Raw genomic sequence first — 24,317 nt, forward strand, 5'->3', positions numbered from 1 at the left:
GGATGAAAGAAGGATGTAGGAAAGATATAGGAGGGTTTTGGAAGGATGCTGAGTGGTGGCCCCTACAGTAGAGATGAGCATGGATGCAAACAAAGCAGCAGTTTTTTTAGAGATGGACAAAATGTGTTAATGAAAACAAGACAGATGAAGGCTTTTCTTGATTTAAGAAAATGACATGTTTTCATTTTTCTCTTGACTCACGTCAAACTGCTAGTCAAACGATACATTTAACAACTTTCATCCTACCAACGTTGTTTTAAGTACTTGTCCTTTTCCAAACAGCTTGCATGGCTTGGCTCGCCACTCAAACGAACCGTCAGAGGCGCCATGTTGGCATAAAAAAGCCATGGAAGAAGATACAACTTTCAAACAAGAGTGTTGTGGCCTGCGGCTACATGCTACATGCTAAAACTGTGTTATTCATTAAGCATGTGGCCACGTTGGAAGGCATTCGCACGCATGTATGATCGGCCTCTCCTTACCTGGCTTGTGCATTTCACCAGGGCGGGATATTTAGGCGGGATTATCTGTCAAAATAACTTCTGAGATGCCGCCTCGCTGAAAAATTCCATTTGTCAGCTCACTGGCTTTCATGAATACTTAAGGATGGTGGAGAGGACGGAATCAAGAGTTGAGTATGTCGGACTAATTACACTTGTAGAACACAGCCATGCGTGCATAAACAAATGCATGCAACTGATTTAAAGAATGAGGAGCAGCGTGGAGGCAACAATGGTACACTTCTAGAGGAGTGCAGCTATTTGGGATAAGCGGAATGTTGACCTGACGACGATGCTCCACTTCCTGCTATTTGCATCCCACCTTTATTAGCAGGACCATGTACTGTATGTCATTGTCTCATTTGTGGAGCGGGAAACCTGTGAATTCACTGATATTGTTTTCCAAACACAAAATGATCAATATTCACCCGCTCTCTTGACTAAAATCTTGTGGCTTTTTTATGCTAAAGTCGACATCAAAGTGCATCAGATTAGACCTTGCAATGACATTCATATATTTGACTGAAGTTGCAGAAGAAAAAAAAAAAGCGCCATTGAAGATTAATAAGGTGAGATATGACAGTAATGCAAACAACTGCCTCAAAAATCAATGGTGAGCTAAGCCCTAGTGAGTAATTATGTCTGTGATTAGTATTGATCAGCAGCTGCACTCTGCCAAGTGTCCATTTTATTAGGGAAACAGCGTGCACAGGCGCCTGCGTGTGTGTGAATAACATTCATCCATAAAGTGTCCTCATGGAAACAATTTTATCCAGGTTGTAAACACAAAGCAGGCACACAAGTCTTTGACGTTTATTTTTACATGGATCTACTTCTTCCTGAAAGTGGGAATAAAGTAGAAATGAAGATTAAAGAATGATATAGGAAAGATGTAAAAGGATGCAGGGTGACTATGTAGGAATGATGGAGGAGGGGGGTAATAAGGAAGATGTAGAGGGGATGGTGGGAAAACAATCGCATGAATCATATAGAATGGCGATGGTGAGGATGCAGGAAAGATGTGAAAAGGTGGTAGGAATGAAGTAGGCAAATGTAGGAAGGAGGGATGCAGGGATGGAGGAATGATGGAAGCAAAATGAGGGAAGATGGAGGAATTGTGAAGGAAAGAAACATGTAGATAGGATGTGGGAAAGACATACTGTATACTTTGTAAATACATGTGCAAGCATGTATGGGGGATCTAAGAATGATGTGGGTTTGGACAAACGGAATGTTTGGATGTTTTAGACAGGATGTAGGGAAGATGCAATAAGTATGCACACTAGGTAGTAGGTATGCAATAAGAAGGCTGTAGAAAGAATGCAGACCAAATGTCAGAATGATTTCAAGATGCTGTAGACAGATGTTTGAATGATGTAGCAAGGATGCAGTAAAATGTGTATAGGAATGATGTTGAGGATGCAGGAAAGACATTGGGATGTGGTAGTGGGATGTGATATGGGAAAGACGCAGGATATGTGAATTAGGGTGTGGGGGGTCAAGGAATGATATAGAAAAGACAGGTGGGATGCAGGAATGATGCAAGAAGGATGCAAGGTGTTGGAAAGATGCAGAGCAGATGTAGGAATGATGTAGGAAAAATGTGAGCAGGATATAGGAATGATATAAGCGGGACGTAGGAATGATGTAAGCGGGATGTAGGAAGGATGTAAGCGGGATGTAGGAATGATGTAAGCGGGATGTAGGAAGGATGTAAGCAGGATGTAGGAAGGATGTAAGCGGGATGTAGGAAGGATGTAAGCGGGATGTAGGAAGGATGTAAGCGAGATGTAGGAAGGATGTAAGCGGGATGTAGGAATGATGTAAACGGGATGTAGGAATGATGTAAGCAGGATGTAGGAATGATGTAAACAGGATGTAGGAATGATGTAAGCAGGATGTAGGAATGATGTAAGCAGGATGTAGGAATGATGTAAGCAGGATGTAGGAATGATGTAAGCAGGATGTAGGAATGATGTAAGCAGGATATAGGAAAGATGTAAAGGATGAAGTGGGATGTATGAAAGATGTAGGAATGATGTCAGTGAAATGTAGGCAAGATGTAGGAATGACATAAGCAGGATGTAGGAAATATGTTCTAAAATGTGAGTGAGATGTAGGAAAGATGTAGGAATGATGTAGAAGATATAAGCAGTATGTAGGAAAGATGTAGGAATGATGTAGAAGATATAAGCAGTATGTAGGAAAGATGTAGGAATGATGTAGAAGATATAAGCAGTATGTAGGAAAGATGTAGGAATGATGTAGAAGATATAAGCAGTATGTAGGAAAGATGTAGGAATGATGTAGAAGATATAAGCAGTATGTAGGAAAGATGTAGGAATGATGTAGAAGATATAAGCAGTATGTAGGAAAGATGTAGGAATGATGTAGAAGATATAAGCAGTATGTAGGAATGATGTAGGAATGATGTAGAAGATATAAGCAGTATGTAGGAATGATGTAGAACTGCTGTAGAAGTATGTAAGTATGATGAAAGGTGGATCTCAGAAATATGTAGCAATGATGTAGTAGGAAACAGGAACGCTGTGGTACGATAAAGGGGCCTCTAGGAATGATGTAGGAAAGATGTAGAAGGATGTAAGTACGATAAAGGCGACGGTAGGAACGACACAGGCAGGATGTAGACATTTGTAGGTAGGATGCAGGCAGGATGCAGGAATTCCATGGATAGACAGTATGGAGGTTGTAGATGGTTTGGGATGTAGACTCATGTTGGAATGAAGTACTAGCAAGGATGCAGTAAAGTGTACGTATGTAGCAAGGATGCATGGGGTGTAGGAATGAACGATACATTCATGCTATTTCCTAAAAAAGTCAGTAAGAACAAATGTTCTTCTTTTGCTACATTTTAGTGATGTGTTCCTACTTATGTTTGCTTGTTTTTCTACTTTTTTCTAGTGTTTTCTGTCGTGTGTTTGTGGCCCAGATGGCAGAGACAAGTGAATGATGTATAGTTTGTCTGCAAGCTTGCACAGATTAGTCACATGTGGCCCTTTGAAGAAAGCTGCAAATTGCGGCCTCTCTTTAACACGGCTGATAAGGCATTAAATGAAGGCAGGCGCCTTATCAGCCCGCCGCTACCCATAAATCACCTCCCGCACCCCCGGTGGTTTCTATCTGCGTCCTGGGGGCCCTGCAGCATCCTGCCACCATCGCCGCCACATCTCCCAACAATCACGCCGTTTGCCTCCTAATTCACACTCCACCGCATTAGGAGCAGCTCCTCATTGTGTGTCCTGTCTCTCCTTGTGCACGTTCAAGGGTCTTTAAAGCGCCTTTTCTTCCCGTGTGCGCTATCGCAACTTGAATCCACGCAAAAACAATGGCCACTTCACCGCCGTCTCAAATGACTGAGGAACAGACGTGGACTTAAAAGGGATTCTCCTATTAAAAACAGAGTATCATTAGCTTTAATGAGCTATTCTCAGTGCTCATTTGCACCCTAAATAATGCAGTAATAATACAGTAGTAGGAGCACAAATAATAATAATAATAATTGATATTTATTGTACTGCCTTTAAAGTTGCACATATGTCACAAGTTATCAGTTCAGTGACATCAGATTATTAATTATTATCTTGCCTTTTCTTTGTTTTTTTGTGCCCCACTTGTTATCAAAGTGAACACGTGTCTTTTACTATTAACACTGCTTCACTTATTTTTAAGCACGTATAATTGTTTTTGAGATACAGTACCTTCAAATAGCAAACCAGGACAGCCAATCGCAACTTTCCTTACCAAGGGACTGCTCAGTGCATGCTCGTCATTCAGCACCTGAGTGGCAGGTGATGGAATCAAACATGGCGGCAGCAAGGAAGGGATGGCAGCGCTAACAAGGTCCGTGGCCTGTGCTGTGCTGCTGTAGCCTGAACTGCAAACAGATTAAGGACTGCAGTGCATTTATCTTAGCTTGTAAATGAGTGACTGGCCGGTGTTGCTGCTGGCAGGCCAGGCTATTGGAACAAGAGGCTTAAGATGCTATCTCAGCACACCGCGCCTGCAGGCACCTCCAAGATTATAAAGCCTGCGAAAAGACAGTGTTGACAAACAAGCAGGGCTTATTAAACAATAATTATATGCTAAGCTAACGCACTCTCCTCGCCTATCAACACAAAGCTTAGCAGACCTCGCGGGGGTGCTCTGCGTCCCTTTATCAAGGTCAAAAGTCATCACTTTGTTTGATTGGCTCCGAGCTGCGGATGTGAAATAAGACGACGAGCAAAGAGGTAAAAAGGAAAAAAGTCGACAAACGATTGGGTCGTTTCTTGGAGGAGGATCACAGTCTGGCCACTGATACCACACATGTTGGTTTTAATTGCCTCTAAAGATGAGCAGCGCTGAGGTTAAAAGATTCAGAATTGTAACTAGAGAGAGGGCCTCGCTTCTTTTTACACTTTAAGCATGTTAAAATATGACTTAAAACATGGACTGTATGTACAGTAATGGTGGTCCTGCACCTGATGGCGCTCGAACACTGATTCACACTAAATGGGTTGAGCGGCGCTAGCCGTCGAGCTAAACCCCAAAGCTGTCAACTCCTCATTCGGCACGGCTCTTTAAGGTGTCAGGGAGTGCGGTTTACCAACATACTTTTGCAAAACCACTTGGGGGGGTCGCAAGATCTCGTGTGGCGAGATTTCTTGTTTGGGGAAAAGCTGTATTGCGACAACAGCAGCCAGAAGCCAGCCAGACTGTAAAACGATGGCATTGCTACTATGAATGGTAATACAGTAACATAGAAGAGGCAGCGCATATTAAGTGCTGTATGCACACCTTGCAGACAACATACTTCAGTGTTCATAGCATCAGCGAGTGACGTGTGGCTGTTTTTTCCATCGGAGTTGAACAGCTGCTTACTACTTGATGATGTCAAAGCAGAACCTGTAGTAATTCTACACTGATCAATTTTACTTAAGATTTGTCAGATCAACCAAAGTAGATGTTCGGACTCGTCTGCACCCTTCATCACCAAGTGGTTCTATTGACGCTCATTACAAACGATCAACAAAGGTGACGAATTCACCCGAGTAGGCGAGTGAGCTCCACCCCCGTAACGCTGTGCAGTGCACGTCTCACAGCTGTAAAAATCCTTCCACAGTGCCTGTCATCCCCTGGCCAATACAGCCAAGAGGGTAGAGTTGGGACCCTTGCTGCACCACGCCTTCCTGGCAAAACATGCGTGGATGTCCAAAGTGTGGCGCAGGGGCCATTTGTGGAACGTGGCGAATTGCAGAAATAAAATAAGCAAAAACTCAGCAAAAATGGAAAAATACAGCAAAAGGCATAATGTAACTATAAAAAGCTAAAATATTGATTTAATAAGTAATAAAAACTAGGGCTGTCAAGTGACTACAAATTTTAATCAGATTAATCACAGTTTTTAAATGAATCAATCATGATTAATCACCCTTAGCAAACACGTGTGAAATATGCCCGTTTTTACTGTATTTCATGAAGAGAAAGATCAATGACAGGACAGGATGATGTATATTTGTATGTATTAACAGCTCCCAATGAACTGAATAGGTCATTCAAGCTAAAAGATACCACACAAGTCTAAAAATCAATTTGTCTAACACTAGTCTCTTTAATAATAGTAGAACATTCGAATCACACTTTAAACCGTGTTATTATGAGCAATGAGGGGTTGTGTTCAACGACATCATGTAATTTAAGGTACATTCTATTTCTTCAGGTTAACTGGAGACTCTAAATAGTCCGCAGGTATGAATGTGAATGGTTGTTTGTCTCTATGCAATTGGCGGGAACCAGTCAGCCAGTTGTTGCACCAGTCCAGGGTGTACCCCGGCTCTAGTGGGACCCTAGTGAGGACAAGCAGCATAGAAAAGGGATGGATGGATGTGTATATGTTATTTTTTTTATTATATATTTTTTTAAATTACAAATATTAAAGGACAGCTGGACAAAAATAGAAAAAAACAGTAAGCTGTTTAAATAAACAGTGGTTTATTTGGTCTCAACAAATATTGACAATAATATCTTTCATTGTTTCATTGTTTTGTGACTCGGTTAAGCAAAAAAATGTGTTTGTCCAGTCATATTTTTTCATTGTACTTTTCTTAAAATGAATGTTAAAATCCCGTCTCATCTCGTTCTCGTTGACCCAGTCTCATGTACCGTCTCGTCTCGTGACACCCCTAACAGTCACGCTAGCTGGCATCCGTTACATGTGCACGTAAATGAAGGTTTCAATGGCCACAGTTTGACTCTGGAACAGATTATTTCTGTTTCCAGCATTGTTGCTCATATCTGGGTTACCTGGTGACAACTAAATGTTTAAAAGGTTCATCAATCTACCTTTGATGTCATGTCAGTTGTGTTTTTCCTCAACACTGTGCCCTCCATGTTGCCTTGCAGGCTGAGCCGGCGTCTCCTTGGGATGAATAATCGTGTTTGTTGCTGCATACTTTCCACACATGAGAGGAAGACAAGTTGGAACACGAGCAAAGTTAGTCTTGCCTCTTTTATTTTTTTTACTTTTTCCAAACTTTTTGGTATTTTTACTCATTTCAAATGCAGCTTTAGTACCTGAAACGGACCATGAAGTTCATTTGCTCACCAAAAGATGACAAGAGCCAAGATTTTGGGCCCATTAAAATGGTCAAACAGAATTAAGAAAAAAAGGCAATAAATAAATAAATAAATAAACACAAACTAAACTTTTTTTGTGTAGTAAAGTGGCACTTCTTACATTTAAATCCCCTACTTCCTGTTTAGAACTTGATGTACCGGCCAGGTGCTCCTTTAGGCCTCCACATTTGTAAAGCGATGCTTACAACTCGGAAGCTAAACGCAAACCGTGACGTACAGTACTTCAGTTTTATGCTAAAAGTGTGCTAAATAGAGCTAAACCTGTACAAGTGTAGTGTGTACTAGTGAGCCTATTTTGGCGCCAAAACACTGGCCAGGCCTGTGAGTTTCAAGGCTTATGGATTTTGCGTTTCCTCTTGGACTAGTCCACATTCTCCATGGAAAACCGGGAACGCTGCCATGAAGAAGAGCGCTGCTCTTCATGTCATCGAAGTCAAACATGAAGGCGACCCAGAGGACCGGAAGTTTCTTGCCGCCGTTTCCCAGGTAGGCCGCTGCTGCTTAAAAGTCAATTTTTTAACCTCAGTCGGCGTCATCTATGCTGCAATATTCAAACAAATATCGGTTATGAACCCCTAGAGTTGACACCGCTTGCAGGTTATTGTAATTGATGGCCACCCGGGGCCTTCTGGGGCCTCCTGGGGCCTGCTGGTTTATTGTTCATTAGGGACGCCTCCCAGTGAGTTTCAATACAAAGAGGTGCATCACACCTTTAACTCTTAAAAAACAAGGCTCATCTTTTGTTTGAGATAATGATGATAGCATAGCTGTAGTGAACACCCACTGAAACCACCAACATGGTGCACACTTGCCAACTATTTATTTGAAATTATTTAATTATAAAATATGTTGAAAAATATATATACAGTATATGATAGTTATATTTTTATAAATATATATATTTGTGATATAGTTATGAGTGTGTATTGGCGGAGTGGTTAGCATGTTGGCCACACAATCAGGAGATCGGGAAGACCTGTGTTCAAATCTCCATTTGGGCATCTCTGTATGGAGTTTGCATGTTCTCCCCGTGCGTGCGTGGGTTTTCTCCCCACATTTTCCCCCACATTCCATAAAACATGCATGTTAGGTTAATTGGAGACTCTAAATTGTCCATAGGTATGAATGTGAGTGTGAATGCTTGTTTGTCTATATGTGCCCTGCCATTGGCTGGCCACCAGCATGCCCCCGCGACCGTAGTAAGGATAAGCAGCAATAAAATGGCTGGATATATTATGTAACTATTTAGTTGTAACTGAAATAATTGATTTATTCTTCACTGAAATGCTGTGAGAACTCCGGTAACAGTTTCTACTACTGACTGATTGTTGTTAAGTTACCAATTAGAGTTGAACCTTGGTTATAGCATCAATGTGTTCCAGAAGGTCCGACTGTAACCAAAACGGACGCTAAGCAAATAAGCAAATCAGTTTTTCACATAAATCCAATGAATGCGTTCCAAAAATGTTAACACAAAACACGTTTTTATAGTTTTACATGCAGAAAACAATTGCAAATGCATATAAATACATACAAATGACGACAGAAAAGGATAAATGAACATTTATGGTTACTTTTGCTTTCATTGAAGATGTGAATTTTTGACGTGAGTGTTCCCAAAGACACAGCGAGACACCACACAGATGCCACCTTCCTCTTTTACCATGAGTTATTTCTTGAATTTATTGGTTTTTCTCACCTCAATAACCCAAAATGGAGCCAAAAAAAGTTGCAAGTGCCAGCGTTTTGATAAAGAAGACAAAAAACACTATTGAATTCAAGAAATAACTTGTGGCAGGAAGGTGGTGTCTGTGTGAGGTCTCGCTGCCACATTGTGTCTTTGGAAACAATCATGCCTTCAATTAAGTTAAAAGTAATCTTAAACGTTTAGTTTTCCCTTTCATTCATCATTTATATGCATTTAGAATTGTTTTATGCATTTAAAACTTTAATACAGTTAGACTTAATAACACGACAAAACGTGCACTGTCTTGTACGCTAACCGGAGAACGCATGCAAACTGAGGCAATTTTTTTTACGTTAACCGAAAAAACACACAAACCAGGGTGGACGCAAACCGAGATTCCACTGTATACGCAAAGGTCTAAAGAATTATTATCTTTGTAAAGTATAAAACATTTTCAGTTTGTTTTAATGGAATTTAATGGGAAATAATAGTCATCCCTCGCTGCTTTGTGCTTTCAATTTTGCTGCTTCACTCTATCACGTTTTTTCAAAAATATATTAGTAAATAATGCTGTTTTGTGGTTGAATATGGCCTATTATTAGTCAGTTTTACATATTTTTGGCCTAATAAAGCATTTTCCAGCATAAAAATGAAGTAAAATACAAATATAAGGCATTCAGAGGACGCGTGCAAAGACTTTGTGACGATATGTAGTATTCAACACTGATCACTAGGTGCCAGTAATGTTACTGTAATGTTGGGTGAGACACACAAGCACCATGCTTGACTGGTGGAACAACAGGCTTTAATTGCAGGTTTGAATGATCTAACAGCCACAACAATCCCTAGCACAGGCTACTGTTGTGGCCTCCACCCAGGCCGAGCTAAAACTCAACTCTGAAACCCCCGATGTCACTTCCTGACTCCCCCGCACTCCGCTCCCCTAGCACTGGAACACATTTACTGCAACACACACGAGCACAAGTCTTATGTATTTTCTCTTATTATGTTTACTGTATTATGTAATAGGAGCGTAAAAGTGACTATAGAAGTGTTATTTCATGTCTAGAGGGCTCTAATAATGTTAAAACCCGTATTTAGAAGGTTGTAAACAGGGTCTATATAACTATGGAAATATTCCACTTATAAAGAAGGAATCCTACTTCGTGGAAATTCACCTATCGATTGGTGGCGTCTGGAACCAATTACCTGCGATAAACGAGGGATTACTGTTTATGTACTGTATTTTAATTCAACGTATGAAGTTTTAATTTAAAACAAACCTTTATTTGCCCACATTGGGGAAATGTTGATGTTCCAGCAGCTAAGAACATAACAAAGTGCAGCCAACACTGCGATCAGGGCAGCTAAAATTACAGTAAATTACACTAATTATTACTAATTACAATTACAATTCTTCAATCATTTCCTTGAACATTTTGTAGCACATTTGTTAAGTATGTGTTTTATTGTGTGCTTTTGTTTTCATGCCATCATTTTCCATGCCATCAAAGCCAGAACAAAAACACAAAGTAGTTTGAGTTTTTTTGCAAAGTTGAAATATTGTCGCGTGTGTAACCTTCCACACCTCAAAGCGACAGGAAACAAACCAGAGAGCAAGCAATTTTATTGTTCACTGGTATCTTTAATTGTGCTGAAAAGGGATTATGTAGATTTGGGTAAGCCTCCCTGACAGGACATATTTGGACGAGAATGGGCCATAGAAGAGGAATATGTGTCAGTGGCGGAGGCTTAGCGGAACGTCTTCCCAATAAAAGGGTAATCCCGGAGTCGAGGGATCCCTCATTTAGCCTCTCAGCCGGAGATGATGGCTCCAATTATAGCCTTTGCTCTCCTACAAGACAAAGAGCAGCACTGTGTGACTAAATATCGTAAAGATATTGCAAACTTATTCCTTCGCTAGAACCAATCAACATGAAGCGCTTGGGAGAGAAGTCAACTTTATTACCTTTAAAAAAAAAAAAAAATCAACAACCATTGAAGCGTACGCCGTATTTGCTCAAATAATGGCCTCCGCTCTAGTTGACGCCGTACCCCAATTAATATCTAGGTCACATAATAATACAATACCAAGTTGCAACAAAAGCACCAAGTGTTGCAAGAGACGTGACATCTGGAAAGCTTGCAGGGCATCAGGGCATACCTGGCAACCCTCACATTTGAACTCCCGTATTTTGGCCTTCTTTGTATTTTCAAGAAAAATAAAAATACCGGTTCTGTCGGCGCATTGGCGTTAACGCATCCAGGCCTTCAAATTAAAAGGCGCACGCCAGTTAAATAACACAGGGAATTATTGTGGAAGATCAGAATGTCACTTATTTTTCAGGAACATTTCCCTTATATGATCATGGAAACACTGGCAGGTGTGTATTGATATGAATGATCAATTTCATTATGGAAAATATTACTTTAATTATACATTATTATACAAATAATTTATACATTTTAATATTGAATTTTTTTTATTTATTTTTATAACAAAAATAAAGTTGGACAAATGACATCCCCACTTACAATAAATGCCCTACGCCTTATGTTGAGGTGTCTTTTTCCAGTGAGAGCTGCATACATTTAAAAAAATAAAAGATGGGGGGGGGGTCACTTTGATATGTTTTGTTCACTAAACATGCTAAAATGAGTCCAATGCAGGTCAATATATCCTATCCTATCTGAACAAAACAGCTTGGCTTTGTGACAAAAAAAAAGAGAGACAAGAGACAAGGACAACAGCAGCAACAACAACAATTGTGACAACAAGAACAGAACAACAGAAACATACAGAACGACATCAGCAAATAAATGTTTGTGACAACTATAAAGACAAAGGACAAAATAATATCAACAACCACAATGACAACACTGTCAATGACAATCACACATAATAGCAGTCATGAAATGATGAACTATGATAGTGATCACAATGACAATACTGCATTGAAACAGTCACACATAATAGTAGTCATGAAATGATGAACTATGACAGTGATCACAATGACAATACTGCATTGAAACAGTCACACATAATAGCAGTCATGAAATGATGAACCATGATAGTGATCACAATGACAATACTGCATTGAAACAGTCACACATAATTGTAGTAATGAAATGATGAATTATGATAGTGATCACAATGACAATACTGCATTGAAACAGTCACACATAATAGCAGTCATGAAATGATGAACCATGATAGTGATCACAATGACAATACTGCATTGAAACAGTCACACATAATTGTAGTAATGAAATGATGAATTATGATAGTGATCACAATGACAATACTGCATTGAAACAGTCACACATAATTGTAGTAATGAAATGATTATCCATGATAGTGAACAGAATGATAATTACCGTAATGCACATCATTGATGATGATGATTAATAATAAATGTTGTTTTTCCAATATTGCAAGAGCCAATAAATGAGCTGCAGGTCCCCCAGATACTATATGAGGGAAAAGGGGCATTTCCAAGCTCCGCCCTCATTTGTCTCTCACTAAAGTATAGACAATGGTTAATAGATTCTGGGGTTACAAATATAATAACGCTCATTTTTGAATCGGACCTTGGAAGGTGTGTGCAGGTGTGCCTAATAAAGTGGCTATTTGCTGATATGTGATGATGAACGGCTTGTAAAAAGCGATGCAATGAATAAAGCAGCAGAGACTTGAATGACGTCGGCCCCACTGATGCTAATTCAGCATCAAAGTGACTCGTCGTCATTTTCCAACATGAGACAAAAGTGTCTTTATCATCGCACCTTCGCCCTTACTCCCCTCCTCTTCCCGCAAATTCAATTCCACGCTTGCGCATTTCACGGCCAATTTCACCGCCGTCCGTCTGAAAGAAGAGGCCGTCATCGATTCTTCACGAGCGGCCATGTTTGCTTTTATTGCTGCGTGACGGCCATTAGGATTTGTTTTACTCTTGACGTCAAGTTGTGTGTTCGTTGAAGCGTTATGTTGTGTTGTTGCATGATTCTGTTCTGCCACCGTGTTGATTTGTGAGACAGTTTGAAATGCTGCCGTCTACAGGACTGAGGTGGAATATCACCCACCTGATCGCACAGAAACCTGGTTTATGCTCCTGCGTCGAGGCGCAAGCGTACGTGACGCCGGCTCGCTCCGCCCTCTCCAAACCCTCCAACGTAGCATAGCCCCACAATGGCTGTGATTGGTCGGCTTTTAGTACGTTATTTTCTGTGTGTATACGACTCCTTCAGAAGGTGCAAGGACTGCCTTTGCAAACGTCTTCTCCAATTTCGGACTGTTAGACCCACTTAAGTTGGACCTGTCTATGCTGACCAACTCATCAAGTCTTAGTCCGCCGTGCTCTTATTACTAAAAAGATGTTAAAATACATGGTGTCGACATTAATTGTGAGAGCCAAAGGAGTCATTTCTTTGAAAAATGGGTCCGTTTATGTCGACATGTGTTGTAGTATTCTTAACTTCATCATTACCGCGAAGTAGTATGAAACGACCACAGAGACACAGCATTAAAACATTCACACAGTGGCTTCCTGTTCAGTGCAAAATAAAAGCAGGGTAGTATTAACCTGACTTTCGCATGTGCAAAAGCTTTGTCATTGTAGTCAAGACACGCAAAGGAATTAGCGTTACATATAAAATATCACATTAAAACACAATAATCTAAATAAAAATATGCACAAATGGAGGAGAACCATGTCAACAGACAACAGCTGTAAGTTCAAAAATACTTTTGAAAATTACCAACCAATTAGTTGCTTTGGACCAGACAAAGTCAACGATAAGTATGAAAGCTTATTCCGACTCACGTTAACAGCTCCAAGTGCTAACATTGCACAGTCCGGCTAAAGGTGGGTTTATGCTTCTGCGTAGTCACTACGTTGTTCCTTCCGATGTCGTCTCCATCCTTTCTACCTTCTGGTTGGGGTTCTCTCCGCCTCTTCCGAAACTCACCCATGAGGTGAATGAATTATGAAACACCGATTCTCAAATGGCCTCAACCAGGGATTTCATTAAGTCGTGACCCATTTTGAAGTGATTTTTATTTGGAATTATATATATATATACTGCTCAAAAAAATGAGAAACACTTGGAAAACACATCAGATCTAAACTGGGGGAAAAATGATGTTGAATATCTTTCCTGATAATAAGTGGGTGATGTATTAGTAACAAAATGATGCCACATCATTTGATAGAAATGAAAATGATCACCCTATAGAGGGGGGAAATCAAAGACACCCCAAAAATGAAAGTGAAAAAATGATGCAGCACACTGGTCCATTTTGCTAAAATGTCATTGTAGCAACTCAAAATGATTCTCAGTAGTTTGTGTGGCCCCCACGTGCTTGTATGCATGCCTGACAACGTCGGGGCATGCTCCTAATGAGACTACGGATGGTGTCCTGGGGGATCTCCTCCTGTTGCCTTTTTTTTTTTTTTACTTTTTGTTAAGTTAGTTTTGCTATGTATTTTTTAAATTTATTTTTCATTCATTATTCATTTATTTATTTATTTTTTTTTTTTTACACTGTTATTTAAGTCGAACCAAGCAAATGTATTTGTTTTTTTTTTCAAATTGCCTATGTCATCTACTGAACCAGAAAATGACACATCCAAAGTGCATTTTAGAGGACTTTATTCAGGCATTTTGTCAAGGGAATGAGGAAGGACATGATAACTGCATGCAAATACTGCACCAATTCATCCATCCATCCATCTATTTTCTATGCCGCTTATCCTGATTAGGGTCACGGGGCTATGCTGGAGCCCATCCCAGCTGACTTCGGGCAAGAGGCGGGGTACACCCTGGACTGGTCGCCAGCCAATAAATTAAATAAATAAAAAACTGCACTAAATAAGACCACAAAATCTGATATTTTTGTTGATTGTAGTTTCAGCTCCAATAACTCACTCCATTGCTCTTCCGTTGCCATTGTTCACTAGCGACAAAGGAAGCTAACAAGCTCAATAGTCGATGAGTTTTGACTAGTTTTGACTAGACTCAATGGACTTTCATACTCATCGTTGAAGTTCTCTGGTCCCGATCAGTTGATTGGTTGGGAACCTAAATTTGACCTAGCTCTCTTCTCTTATTGGTCGCAGGAATGTAAACAGGAATACAGTGCTGCCGTCAAGTTCTAGCCTCACAAAACTTGGACGTTTTGGTGGAAAAATTGGAACAATTTCAAAGTCTTTGTTCTAAAAGGTCGCATCTGCGGGTGTCCTTCTGTGCCGGCTGCTAATGGAGCAGAACGTTGATATGAGAACGATCCACCACAACCAATCGCAGCATATTAGCCTGGAAGTGCCAAAGAGGAGGCGATGAAGACGGAGGCCCGGCACCACCATGAAATGAGTCTCCCTCGGCCACTGAAGAAAACAATTCCTGCCGGCGTGTCGAGCAGCCTTCAGCGGGCCGAGCGAGTGTGACGCCTCTTTAATTGCCTTCGGTCGCCCGCCGACGTCTGGAAGGCGCCACGCGGCTCAACCCAGGAGCCGGGCTGAGGGCCCGATAGGTGTTTTTATCGACCAAGTTAACAGTTAATGAATTCCCAAAGTGAAATCTGTCACTTCAGAAATAAAAAAAGAAGACGGGGGGGAGGCAAATTAAGGGGCGATGGAGGGGGTGGAGGGCGAGAAGAAAGAAAGGCGACACAGTTTTAAAAAGCGCTATCTTTCAGCCATCCCCTTTCTCAGTGGAATAAAGCCAACTCCGACGCTTTCTTCTCCTCTTTTCTTCCCGCGCTCTTTCTCTCCTCCCCGCTATCTCTCGCTCCGCCTCCCCGTGTGAGAAAATTCTCATGAATGATTTATATGTGTCCTGTTATCTGCAGCCATTTCTATAGACCCCCACGCATTCACCAGGACATTTGTGGCGTAATTGTTAATTTTACTGCCATAATGGCTTCAGATGGCAGCGCCGATTAGACATTTATTACACAATTAAATCAAACATACTCCAGAATCACAAAGGCCTGCCGTAATTATTTCAGGCCATTAATAAAACGGGCATTAAATTATATTGGACACAAAAGAGAAGTGAAATAGATTTCCATTAGAGCAATAGAAGCAGAGAGGGGTAATAGATCCTGCCTCAATTCACTCTCAAATTAATTGTTGCCAGGCCTATTTCCACATACACACACACACACACACACAAGTATAGTTGGTGGCCTCCAGTGTGTGTGTTCTCTATATACACTTTAGTTTGACGTCCAACAATAAGAGACTTTTCATCTCGGTCCACCCTCCACATTTCTGACTTTGGCTTAATTTTCAACTCCTTTCAACTTTGAAATACACAGCAATGAAAGATCTTCACACATCAAAAAGTCCAGCAGCACAATGACAGCGGCCAATGCTTTTTAACTAATAAATAACACAAAAACACATTTTTTCATCAAATACAGCCCAAATTCAGCAATTCAGCTTTCATGGCCATGCAAATTTGTGTATTTTTGGTAAAAAAAAAAAAAAAGTAATATTTTTTTAGGCCATTTTATTCCACTCTAAGTCGGTAAAAATGTATAAATAAGCATACATGCACAAGTGCTTATGCTTCACTAGTAATGTTTTTTTTCGTCGAGCGTTGAGATTTCCCACTTTGTTCGGCGGGCGGTCCTTGAACGCACCATAGTTGCTGTGAGCCGCAAAAGTGACACATATAACCTCAAAACTTGCAGCGACGTGAACACAGGTTAATACAGTGGTGTGAAAAGTGTTTGCCCCCTTCCAAATTTCTCATTTTTTTGCTTGTTTGTCACACTTAAATGTTTCAGATCGTCACTCAAAGTGAATTAGTCAATGACAACACAACAGAACACAAAATGCAGTTTTTAAATGAAACTTTTTATTATTAAGGGGGAAAAAAATCCAAACCTACATGTCCCTGTGTGAAAAAGTGATTGCCCCCTAAACCTAATAAGTGGTTGGGCCACCCTTAGCAGCAACAACTGCAATCAAGCGTTTGTGATAACTTGCAATGAGTCTCTTACAGCGCTGTGGAGGAATTTGGGCCCACTCATCTTTGCAGAATTGTTGTAATTCAGCCACATTGGAGGGTTTTCCAGCATGAAGCGCCTTTTTAAGGTCATGCCACAGCATCTCAATAGGATTCAGGTCAGGACTTTGACTAGGACACTCCAAAGTCTTCATTTGTTTTTCTTCAACCATTCAGAGGTGGACTTGCTGGTGTGTTTTGGATCATTGTCCTGCTGCACAACCCAAGTTGGTTTCAGCTTGAGGTCACCAACAGATGGCCGGACATTCTCCCTCAGGATTTTGTGGTAAACAGCAGAATTCATGGTTCCATTTATCACAGCAAGTCTTCCAGGTCCTGAAGCAGCAAAGCAAAATGGTATGATGTTTTTGAAAATGCGACACACACCTTCCAAAAGGTTCAGCTTTTGTCTTGTCAGACCACAGAGTATTTTCCCAAAGGTCTTGGGGATCACCAAGATGTTTTCTGTCCAAATTAAGACGGGCCTTAATGTTCTCTTTGTTCAGCAGTGGTTTTTGTCTTGGAACTCTGCCATGCAGGCCGTTTTTGCCCAGTGTCTTGGAGTTATGAACACTGACCTTAACTGAGGCAAGTGAGGCCTGCAGTTCTTTGGATGTTGTTGTGGGGTCTTTTGTGACCTCTTGGATGAGTTGTTGCTGCGCTCTTGAGGTCATTTTGGTTGGCCGGCCACTCCTGGGAAGGTTCACCACTGTTCCATGTTTTTGCCATTTGTGGATAATGGCTCTCACTGTGGTTCGCTGGAGTCCCAAAGCTTTAGAAATGGTTTAGAACCTTTTCCAGACTGATAGATCTCAATTCATCTCAGTTATGATTTAATGGGGGGAGATCACTTTTTCACACAGGGTCATGTAGTTTTGGATCTTTTTCTCCATTAGAAGAGAGTGTATGTGGAATACAGGAAGTGAACAAAGGTATTGCAATTGATGTGAAACGGATGGGGAAAGGACTAAATAAGCTTTGCTTCTTCCTACTCCTTTTGGACATGTGGAACTGTGAATTGTAATATGTGATGTATTCCAATGGAACTTGTATGCATGTTCAAATCAATTATACCATTAATATGAAAAAGTTTCATTTATAAACTGCATTTTAGGTTGAGTTGTGTTGTCACTGACTAATATTTAAATTAGTTTGATGATCTGAAACATTTAAGTGGGACAAACATGCAAAAATATAAGAAATCAGAAAAACACTTTTACACACCACTGTATATGATGGTAAGTTGTTACTGAAATTGCAACAGGCAAGCAGTGTGGATAAAGAAACACCCTTTCCAACAGTTAGCAGCCTGTAGAGCCGCATACCAACGCTAGCCGCTTTAGAGGGAGAGGGAGGCGGCCCCACAACAGAAGTACGGTTGTAGCACTCGTTTCACAACCAGGCCAAAGGCTAGGCGGTGACTCCAACTCCGTCTGTTCTATCTATCAATCATCTTGCATTATCATTCATTAGTGTTGAGTACCTTCACATTTTATACTGAGTGTGCTAATGTGTGAGGCATATGTAAGGCTTAAAACTGGATTACGCTTCAGTGCATTTAGCTTGTTATCTTCCTTTCTTCATGAATGAACAATAGAAATGGAAGAGTGAAGGGGAGAGTTCTGAAGTCGAATATATAATATTTACAACAGTCATTCATTCATTTTCTATGCCACTTATCCTCATTAGGACAGCGGGGGGTTTGCTGGAGCCAATCCCAGCTACTGGTCGCCGGCCAATCGCAGGGCACATATACTGTAGACAAACAACCATTCACACACACATTCATACCTATGGACAATTTAGAGTCTTCAATTAATCTAGCATGCATATTTTTCCAAAGTGGGAGGAAACCGGAGTACCCGGGGAAAACCCACGCACGCACGGGGAGAACATGCAAACTCCACACAGAGATGCCCACGGAGATACAAACCCAGATCTTCCAGATCTCCCGACTGTGTGGCCGACACGCTAATCACTAGACCACCGTACGGCCCTACAACAGTCACTTTTATTGCAAATGTTGATCTAAAAGCAGAGGACAGGGTTTGGAGGAGGAGTCAAAGGCATTTTTGTGGGCGTCACTTGGGTTGTTTCATCATTCTTGGGTGGTCTTGGAAGGCAACCCCACAAATAGCAGGGATCTACTGTACTAAAAAGATAAAAGATTACTGCTACAAATCATAAAACTTTGGGACCTCTCCACTAGATAAAAGTTTTTTTAAGTATAATTTTTTAAAATCTTCATCAACACGGGTCGCTGACCAATATCAGCAAAACGTAGTGCTTTTATTGATGTTGGTCAGCGGTTTGTGTTGCTATAATGGCTGGCGTGTAGATTGGCCAATGACTGCATGAACAGTGACAGAAAAGCCGGCCAATGAGTGGGACGAGTGGGACCCTCAAGAAAGGCGGAACACAATTAGCATCACAGTGGAAGAATAAAAAACAAATTGGCCAAATGACGCAAAAAGTGGCAAAAAATAACCCCATGTTGCTAGTTATCATAGTGTCCTAATGTTTCGACAAAACAGACGTAGCAGAAGATCTCCCATTTATGAATCCTTTCACACAGAACACGGCAAAGCGGAATGTACTGCATCAGCTATGATCAAAATTGATCTTCAGAATAATAATCATTTCAAAATGAACCTCAACGACCTCGCCTTTTTTTTCCCTCCGCTGAGTCACCTTGAGGCGCAGCAAGGCAGAGGTCAAAGTGGATGGACTAATAAATCATTATGATTCCAACAAAAGGGAGAGGAATTGTGCTTAATTATGAGATAGTGAGCGTAGAGGCTTGATAATAGTAATGTTGACTTTGCTAACGAGTGCGTGAGCGGATGGTGTTGCTGGACTCACGTAACTTCCTGTCTTGTGCTCTTCTCTTAAAGATTCTTGTTGATGCCGATCCTTCTTGAGGAAGAAGAAAAAGTAGAGTTACACAGCATAGAGCGAAGGTTTCTCTTCCATTGGTTCCTCGTGTGGGTTTCAGTGGAGGTGGGCCATGGCTTTCTCATCAGATCTTGGAGGCTTAATTTGTTAAGGTTGTGGATCTGTGGTGGGGTCAGAACAAAAGGACAAAAGGAAGGACATTGAGAGATGCTTCCTGGAGTGGAATCCTTGGAGATACATGCCATGAGGACTATAGCAGCTATGAAATTCATGATGGTACTGGTCCAAATGCTCCACCTAAAGGATTAGGACATACTACATCCCTGGGAATAAAGTCCTGGAGATCCTTTATGGGCTGGAAGATTCATGGGACATCCTCCAGGAGTCTTAATGTTTTGGTTGTGAAGCTTGCTGTCAGGGTCCCCCAGATCCCTTCTCTGGCTTCTCCACTCCCCTACCTTTCTTTCCTTTATTGCAGCGCCTTGATGTTTAACTCCTTAGAAGGCCTTGATGTGGAATCATCACCTTATCATCTTTGGTGGCAAATCCCTTAAAGACCCGCCTGGAGGAGAAAACAGCACCAGGTTGTTATCAACTCTCGTGCTAACACCAGAGATGCATGCCATGAGGACTGTAGTATCTAGGACTGGTACTGGTCCAAATTCCCCACCTGTGAAAGATAGGGAGATGTTACAGGGGTTGAAGACTGTGGTACAGTCCTGGACATCCTTATGGACTGGACGATTCATAGACTGTCCCTCAGGAGTCTTGATGTTCTGATAGTGAAGCCTGAACAGCTTTCAGAGCTCCCCCAGATCCCTTCTCCACTTCCCTACCTTTCTTTCCTTTATTGCAGCACCTTGATGTTTAACTCCTTAGAAGGTCTTGATGTTGAATCATCACCTTATCATCTTTGGTGGCAAATCTCTTAAAGGCAACACCAGATTGTTATCAACTCCCTAGTGCTAACACCAGAGATGCGCGCCATGAGGACTGTAGTATCTAGGAATGGTACTGGCTAAAATGCTTCACCTGAGGGATAGGGAGAGATTAAATAGGTAGAGGACCTGGGAATTACAGTCCTGGAGATCCCTTATGGACTGGACGCTTCACAGAAGGTCCTCCATGAGTCTTGATGTTCTGGTTGTGAAGCCTATTGTCAGGATCCCCCCAGATCCCACCTCCACCTTCTCCCCTCCCTTACCTTTCCTTCCTTTATTGCAGCGCCCTGATGTATAACTCCTTAGAAAGTCTTGATGTGGAATCATTGCTGCACTATCTCTCATAACAAATCCCTTAAAGCTGTCCTTTTTTTGGTTTTGCCACACCTTTTGACCACCTGCTATTTGTGCACTTTTTGTGTGATTCACGTTCTTCCCTGCCTGGCCCCCGCTGCCTCGTTTGCTGCCCAGCCTTCCCTGAACTGCCTGCCCAGGATTCCCTCCACATTCACGTACTTTGAGGATGAATAAATTTGCATCTTTCGCTCACACTGAAGTGTCTGCATTTTGGAGTTCAGCCCACTGCCCCAGCAACCCTGACACTTGCCTCATTCTGCACGCTTGGGAGTCCATGGAAGTCCCAAATCCTAACCTTTGGATGCTTTTATTTGTCTGGAAAGACCTTCTACGAGACGTTGGAGTGTGTCTGCTGGAGTTTTGGTCAATTTGTGAGGTTAGCGGCCACTGATGTTGGACCTGTTCTTGCAAACTCCTCTGAGCATGCATCGATGGTCCTTACTTTGTGCACTGAGAACAGAAAATGTTCCCCAAGTTCCCACAAAGCATACAATCGTCCACAGTGTCTTGAGTTAGTGGGGGCTGAAGGCCAGCCACTGATTGATTGGTCTGTGCTGAGAGTTCCTTCACCTTCAGCAGCTTTCCATTGATTGAGTTTTGTGGTGCATATTTGCGATGACTCCTCATCCTTCTTGGAGGTATAAAACAACCGCCAGCCCTCGCCCCTCATCTCTCCTCGCAGTACCTCCAAACACAAGTCAAAGATGCAATGAGATGAATCAGTGAGACGCCTCAGAGGAACTTAGTTCATTTCCATATCAAGTGATTTATTTAAATCTATTCAAAGCCTAATTTTAGAACCCTCTTGTTTTGTGTGTGTGTTGCCATAGTAACAGACCACATCCTCAAAAGTGTCGACTCACGGGTGGCCTGATGTTTGAGAAGAACAAAAATTCTCAATGTGACTTTTACTTCAAAGACTTGTGTGTTTTAATTGAATAAATGTAAGCGGTGTTATGATGGCGGCTCGTACAGTATACATGACATGACGTCTTATCTGCCCCGTCCTGGTTTCATGTGGCGGGCTGAGGGAAGGCCGAGCGCCTTAAATGAGTTTCTGTCTCTTAATGAAGGTCAGCGCAGTGTCACATCTTTCCTTTTGTGATAATTTATCCATATCTGCCCTTATCTCCGCTTGGCCCCTTTAATCCTAATTGTATGGTATAATTGTGTGATGTGGACCTGCTGCTCTTTGAGCTGCACGGACCTGTTCTTTTGTTCGCATCGCCGCCTCGGAACCCTTCCCCTGATCCCTCACATCCCTAAGAACCAGGCAGCATTTTAAGAAGAGATATTATATGTTATGAACTAGAATAGGAGTGCATTTTTTGGCATTTCGGCAATTACGGATGTGCATAATACAAGTCAATGAATTGTTTATTAAGGCTGACAAATAGTTTATGAAGGAAATTTTGTGCAACGTGGATTGCAGTACTCGTCTGTAACCAGCAGAGGCGCTGTGGCTTCAGTCTAAACTAATTTAACATGTCAGCTATGGGTGTTTAATGTAATCACGAGTGGGAATAATAAACCTCATTGTGCTGATGTAACCCCCCCCCCCCCCCCCCCCCCGCCCCCATTTACAAACAAAGATCCTTACCATTTTTTAGGGGGAGAGGATGAACTATTTTGTTCACATTCTATTTTAACACAATTCTTAAATGAACAAACCTAATATTTTCATTGAGTGTACTTTCATGTCATTTTGCGTTGGGGAGATGGGAACATTTTTTGGCTCATTCCCTTCAGTGACTTATTTTAAGAGGAGATGAAAAGAATTAATGTGTGACAATCACAATACAAGTGAGCCCACTCTGAGTGTGTGTGTGTGTGTGTGTGTGTGTGCGCGCGCGCTTCTCAGTGATTGTGTCAGTGAAATGTAATAGTGTTGATGTCAAAGTTGAAAAGCACTTCATTCCTATGTGGAATTATTGAAGGGGGCCTGGCTAATTGCTGGTGTCGTAATGGTGTGACTATGAACCGCATAGAAGTCTTATGTTTTGTCTCTGATCTGCGGGGCTTTTAGTTCGTCTTTCAGCAGCAGTTTGCTGCAAAATTAAATATCATTTAACAACCTATGGACTCGGTGGAGACGGTACGATGACATAAATAAAGCGAGGCAACGTTTGAGTGTCGCGGCGTATTATTTACAAATGTCATAATGTGAAGGGGGGAGGCTTCTGGGAGAAAAAAAAATATTTGCTTCTGACTGAGGGAGCATCTCAAAGAAGGATGCAAACACATGAAAAGGCGTTGAAATGTCAGCTGAGCTTGAGAGTTTTTTTTTTCAGGGGAGAAGGGCGCGCGGGTGGGGGGGGGCGGTGTGTGGGGGGGGTCTTCAAGCAAACCTCTTATGCTGCGTTGGGCTTCAGCACCACGGACAGCTCCAGCATGGCCCATACACCACTTTAATCCATCAACAAATTCCATACATAGTGTACATTTAGCAGTACAAAGAGCATAAAAAGAGCATGTAAAAAAATACATAATAAATTGTAAAATAAATCGCACAGTTAACAAAATGTGGCAATATTTTTCAAATCAGCATCAAAAAGCAATAACAAAGGCATACATAATACAAATAACATTGGAAACATGTTGAAATTAATTGTTTTTAAAAAAAAGCAATATCTGTATTGTACAATTAAATCGGGAGAAGTGTCAGTGATGACATTGGTAAAGTTAAATTACAATAAATACAAAAATACAATTGGTCAAAAGCTTCATTTTCCTCACAGAATTAAAGATTGTGCATTTAATCTGTAGATCTATTAAGCACCTTCATCAGATTTGGGAGGAAAAAAAGACAGTGACAGGAGCACCCTTCTTTAGCAGCTGTGCCTCTATTAGAAACATTAGTGTTCCAGTAGCGGACGTTCTAACAACAATGAAGTGCAACTCTTACCGAACAAACCGCACAACACAAACATGCATGCAACATAGAAGAAAACACATTCTGTTACCTCTTTAGCTCTTGTCCAGGAGGAAGTCGCTTCCTCAGATCATTTTTAATACCCCCCCCGCCCCCCCCAACTCCCCTCCAACATTTTGGGGGTTATTTCTGCAAGGAAATCTTGCAACAACAAAAAAGAAGCTGCACGTTGACGCATGCGTGAAGCTCGAGAGAGAGAGCGAGAGAGAGAGAGAGAGAGAGAGAGAGAGCAGTAGGAAGAGACTACTGAAGTATGAAAAAATAATAAAGTATTTATCCTGCACTGATTGATGTTTGTGTGCATAAAAATGATATTTAGTGTCTTAGTATTCCTGCTGCTGCTGCTCCGGCTG

The 24,317-nt window shown here is 41.4% G+C and overlaps 1 long non-coding RNA gene across 1 annotated transcript; it reads right to left on the reverse strand.

Annotated features, from left to right (window-relative positions):
• Positions 1-8,319: 8,319 nt before the first annotated feature.
• Positions 8,320-24,034, reverse strand: LOC129189358 (uncharacterized). Its single transcript, XR_008572791.1, has 3 exons — positions 23,996-24,034; positions 19,702-19,895; positions 8,320-10,678 (listed from the first exon to the last, which is right to left on the reverse strand). It is a non-coding gene; the product is annotated as an uncharacterized LOC129189358 (long non-coding RNA).
• Positions 24,035-24,317: the final 283 nt, after the last annotated feature.

Source organism: Dunckerocampus dactyliophorus, chromosome 10, assembly GCF_027744805.1.
Source record: "Dunckerocampus dactyliophorus isolate RoL2022-P2 chromosome 10, RoL_Ddac_1.1, whole genome shotgun sequence".
NCBI classification, from domain to species: Eukaryota; Metazoa; Chordata; class Actinopteri; order Syngnathiformes; family Syngnathidae; genus Dunckerocampus; species Dunckerocampus dactyliophorus.